A 5,765-nucleotide genomic window follows, 5' to 3' on the forward strand; every position below is an offset into this window, starting at 1 on the left:
CAAAAATTCTCTCTGCAGCCTTCTCCTCCCAGAGTCTGGGTGGCCTCTGGTATTGCTACAACAACAAAAATCACCCACATGTGGATGGTTCCAATCTGATCCTCTTCCTGAGCCCCAGAATCACATATTCAGCAAGACACTGCGCATCTGTACTCACACGCTTAACAACATTGTTCAGCATTTTTTACTTGAATCCATTATTTTCTCCTTGGCATAATTCTCAAAATTTATCTAGAGTCTTGATCAAAATCAGGAAGACATGGACAATTTTGTTATCAATCCTTTTTCTCTTTTAAAGTCAGAATAGTATTTTCTTAGACTCCAATATGTGTTATACCTTTCGTTTTCTACAGTCCCTCAAAAAACATGGATTGGTTTAAATGAAATTATTTTTAAGTTCTTCAGCACTTTCAGATGCTACTTTTCCAAGTGTTCAGTTAAAATAAAATATCTTCATTTAAAGATATAGATGTATATCTATATAAAGATATAGATATATATGTTTATATATAAACATAGGAGATATATATATATTTATGTCTTTTTAAACATAAAATTAGTATGCTATAAGATATATTTATTTTAAATATACAATTTAATGGTTTTGTATGTCTGCGGAGTTGTGCAACCATCACCAGAAACTAAGTGTAGAATATTTAATTAAAATAAAATTCATCCCCCCCCCCCACACTAACCCTTGGAAACCACTACCTGTATAGTTTGCCTTTCTTCAAACAGCATATCATTGGATTCATACCATATGCAGTCTTCTCAGATTGGCTTCTTTCACTTAGTAATAGACATTTACATTTCCTCAGTGTATTTCTTGTCTTCATAGTTCATTTATTTTTAGCACTGAGTAAGGCCCCATTGTCCGGAGGTACCATCGTTATGTATCTATTCACCTACTGAAAGACATGTTGGTTGCTTCCACGTTTTGGCAGTTATGAATAAAACTGTTATAAGCATTCGTATGCAGGTTTTGTGTGGACATAAGTTTTCAGCTCCTTTAGGCCATTACCACAGAATGCAATTGCCAGATCACGTGGTAAGAATATATTTAGTTTTGTAAGAAACCACTAAACTGTCTTCCACAGTGGCTGTACCATTTTGCTTTCCCTACAGTAATGAATGAGAGAGTTTCTCTTGCTGCATATATTTTCTAGGATCTGATGGCGTCAGTTTCTGGGTTTTGGCCACTTCAGTAGGTAAATAGTAGTATCTCATTGTTGTTTTAAATTGCATTTCCCTGATGACATATGATGAACATCTTTTCTTATGATCATTTGCCATTTGTGTATCTTTTCTGGTGAGGTGCCTCTTAAGGTCTTTGGCCATTTAAATTTTTTTTTAATTTATTTTTGAGAGACAGAGAGACAGCATGAGTGGGGAAGGGGCAGAGAGAGAGGGGGAGACACAGAATCCGAAGCAGGCTCCGGGCTCTGAGCTGTCAGCACAGAGCCCAACGTGGGGCTCGAACTCAGACTCCAAGATCATGACATGAGCTGAAGTCGGACGCTCAACCAACAGAGCCACCCAGGCACCACCCCCCTTTTTAAAAAAAAAAAAAATTAATGTTTATTTATTTGTGAGAGGGAGAGTGAGAGACAGAAAGAGATTTTGCTTTAATTTTTGTTTAGTGTTTATTTATTTTTGAGAGAGAGACACAGAGGTCTTTGGCCAATTTTTAATTGGGTTATTTGTTTACTTATTGTTAATTTTAAGAGTTCTTTGTATATTTGTACAACAGTAGTTATCAGATATGTCTTTTGCCAATATTTTCTGTCAGTGGCTTGCCTTTCATTCTCTTGGAGGTGCCTTTTTTAGGGTAGAAACTTTCAATTTTAATAAGGTTTATTTTTTCAAGTATTTTTTCATAGTTTGTGTTTCAGTGTTGCATTTTTATTTTTTAAATTTTATTTATTTTGTTTTGTTTTATTTTATTTTATTCTATTTTATTTTATTCTATTTTATTCTATTGCTTGTGGATGTTCAGTTGCAACACCACTTGTTGACAAGACTATTTTTGACCCATTGTTTCTTTGCCTTTGCTTCTCTGTTGCTGGCCAGTTGATTGTATTTCTGTGGATCTGTGTTTGGGCTCTCAATTCTATTGCTCTGGTGTATCTGTCTATTCTTTTACTAACACCACACTGTCTTGCTTCCTATGGCTTCAGAGTAAGTCTTGAGGTTGATAGTGTCAGCCCCCCCCCCAACTTTGTTTTCCCCTTCAATAAATACTGTGTTGGCGATTCTGGGTTCTCTGTGGTTTTGACTTATATTCCTGTAATAGTTATTGATGTTGAGCATCTTTTAATTTCTTATCATACATTATTTACATTTTATAAGTAAATATTATTCATTTCACTGTCCATTTTTTTAAAAAGTTTATTTATTTTTGAGAGAGAAGGAGAGAGACAGAGCATGAGTAGGGGAGGGGCAGAAAGAGAGAGGGAGAATCCGAAGCAGGCTCCAGGCTCCGAGCTGTCAGCTCAGGGCCCAACGCAGAACTTGAGCCCACAAACCTCCAGATCATGACCTGAGACCAAGTCGGATGCTTAACCGACTGAGCCACCAAGGCGCTTGGTTTGATAAACTACTTTCTAAATAAAGTAAGGAATGTTAGCCCCTGCTATTCTTTTTTTTTTTTTTAACATGTATTCATTTTTTGAGAGACAGAGAGAGAGAGAGAGACAGAGTGTGAGCGGGGGAAGGGCAGAGAGAGAGGGAGTCACAGAATCTGAAACAGGCTCCAGGCTACAAGCACAGAGCCCAACGCAGGGCTCGAACTCACAAATCGCAAGATCATGAGCTGAGCTGAAGTCGGATGCTTAACCGACTGAGCCACCCAGGCACCCCTCCACTGTCCATTTTTAAATTGGGTTGCTAACGTAAAAAGATTTAAGTGGTAAGAGTTCTTTGTATATTCTCTATTTTTCTTCCGAATCCAATATATAATTTTAAAACATTTATCCCATTCTGTGGATCATGTTTTCACTTTCTTGATGGTGTCATGTTTAGTATGACATTACATTTTGATGTAATATAATTCATGTACCTTTTCTTAATTTGCGAATGTTTTGAGTGTCACATTTAAAAAACTATTAATTAATCAAAGGTCACGATGATTTATACCTATGTTTGCTTCTAAGAGTTTTATAGCTCTTACACTTAGGTTTAATGATCTTTTAAAAGTTATTTTTTGTATATGTGAGCTTGGGGTCCAGCTTCATTCTTTTACATGTGGATATCCAGTTATTTCGGCAATATTTATTGAAATGATTGTTCTTTCCATATTGACTTGTCTTAGCACCCTTGTTGAAAATCAGTTAAGAACAAATTTGAGATTATTTCAGTATTCTCTCCTACCTGCTGCTGCTTTGATTGTTACAGATGCGTATTAACTTTTGAAATTGGGGAACAAGAATTCCCCAACTTTATTTTTCAAGACTGCTTTTTGTATTCTGAGTTCTTTCCAAATGGATGTCCAAATGGATAGATCCAGATGGATTAGTTTATCAGTTCCCTTGGGGGAAAAAGAAAAGCAGCTGTGATTTTGATAATAATTGTGTTAAAACTGTAGGGCGGTTTGGGGCACCGGGGTGGCTCAGTTAAGTGTCCGACTTTGGCTCAGGTCATGATCTCACTGTTTGAGAGTTCAAGCCCTGGGTGGGCTCTGTGCTGACAGCTCAGAGCCTGAACCTGTTTTGGATTCTGTGTCTCCTTCTCTCTTCCCCTCCCCTGCTTGCGCTCTGCCTCTCTCTCTCAAAAGTAAATTAACATTAAAAAAATTCTTCTTAAACTGTAGAGCAGTTTGAAAGGGTACCTTAATAATACTAACTTTTCTAATTCATAAACATGAAATGTCTTTTCACTTATTTAAGTCTTCTTTAACATATTTAAATAACTTGTTGTAGTTGTCAGTACAAAACTTTTATCCTCCTCTTGTTACATTTCTTGTGCATTTTATGCAGTCTGATGTTATTGTAAATGGAGTGTTTCCTTAATTTCATTTTTAGGTAATCCATTGCCAGTCTATAGAAATATAATTGACTTTCATATATTGATCTTATGTTCTAATACCTTACCAAGCTTGTCCATTTGTTCTAATAGATTGTGCCTGTGTATGTGTTCCTTAGAATTTTAATTTTTTAAATGTTTATTTACTTTGGAGAGAGAGAGAGAAAGCAAGCAAGGGAGGGGCAGAGAGAGAGGGGGACACAGAATCCGAACCAAGCTCCAGGCTCCGAGCTGTCAGCACAGAGCCTGACGCGAGGCTGGACCTCACAAACCACAAGATCATGACCTGAGCTGAAGTTGGACGCTTCACCCAGTGAGCCACCCAGGTGCCCCAGAATTTTAACGTCCCAAATGACGTTATCTGCAAATAGAAATACTTATGCTTCTTTCTTTCAAATCTGGGGAACTTTTATTTCAGCCTGATTGCTGTGGTTAAAACCTCCATTACATTGCCAAATAGAAATGATGAGAGTAGACATACTTGTTCCTGGTTTTAGAGAGGAAGCATTAACTCTTTCACTATTAATTGTGAGATTAGCTATGTGTTTACCATATATGACTTCTGTTGGATTTAGCTTTAATTGCCAATTTGCTGATGTTTTATAATGAAGGGTGTTGAATATTATCAAATGAGTTGCCTGTGTCTACCTACATGATTATCTCTCTCCCTCTCTGTTCTATTATGATGGTGTATTATAAATATTTGTGTACAATAAATAACTTTTCCACTTTGCATTTCATTGTAGGATATCTTTGAAGGGTGGAATGTTTGGAGAGTGATAAGTTACCAGATGTTTTGAATAATTTACAGGTGATGATGGACTACACTTGAGCCATAAGATAATTGTGAGGCATTTCAGATAATTAAAGCTAATCATTTTTGTCAACCAAAGATAGTTGTCACATTTCATAGACCTTTTGGGAGACTCACATGAGCACATGAATTTTTTCTTAATCATGTTTTTGCTTTTGAATTAGAAAACAAGGTTGCTGCGGACATAAACTTCAGTAACTAGAAGCCACTCTCTTCCTGTGCTTATACTAGCCCAACTATAGGATCTAGAAGGAATAACAAGGTTTCACTTTGATGTTTACAACACAAAATGCACACAATCAGTACTTGGCAGATCTGACTTATCAACCTCACAGTTGCAACATTTTTAAATTTATTTTTCTTAGAAATTTGAAACTTATACTTGTAATATGTTCCCTAATTGTGGGTTGAACAATCTTAGCATCGCTTTAAAAAAAATTTTTTTTCAATGTTTATTTATTTTTGGGACAGAGAGAGACAGAGCATGAACAGGGGAGGGGCAGAGAGAGAGGGAGACACAGAATCGGAAACAGGCTCCAGGCTCTGAGCCATCAGCCCAGAGCCCGACGCGGGGCTCGAACTCACGGACCGCGAGATCGTGACCTGGCTGAAGTCGGACGCTTAACCGACTGCGCCACCCAGGCGCCCGGAGCATTGCTTTAAAAGCAACTCCTTGCCTGTAATGAAAGTATCAACCTGATTAGATGAAAAGTAACATAGAACTTTCCTTTTTTTAATTTTTTTTTAACATTTATTTAGTTTTGAGAGGCAGAGAGACAGCTTATGAGCAGAGGAGGGGCAGAGAAAGAGGGAGACACGGAATCTGAAGAAGGCTCCAGGCTCTGAGCTGTCAGCACAGAACCCTACGTGGGGCTCAAACCCACCAACCATGAGATCATGACCTGAGCCAAAGTCGATCACCCGGGTGCCC

This window comes from Puma concolor, chromosome F2, assembly GCF_028749965.1.
Source record: "Puma concolor isolate L17-30 chromosome F2, mPumCon1.1.hap2, whole genome shotgun sequence".
NCBI lineage: Eukaryota > Metazoa > Chordata > Mammalia > Carnivora > Felidae > Puma > Puma concolor.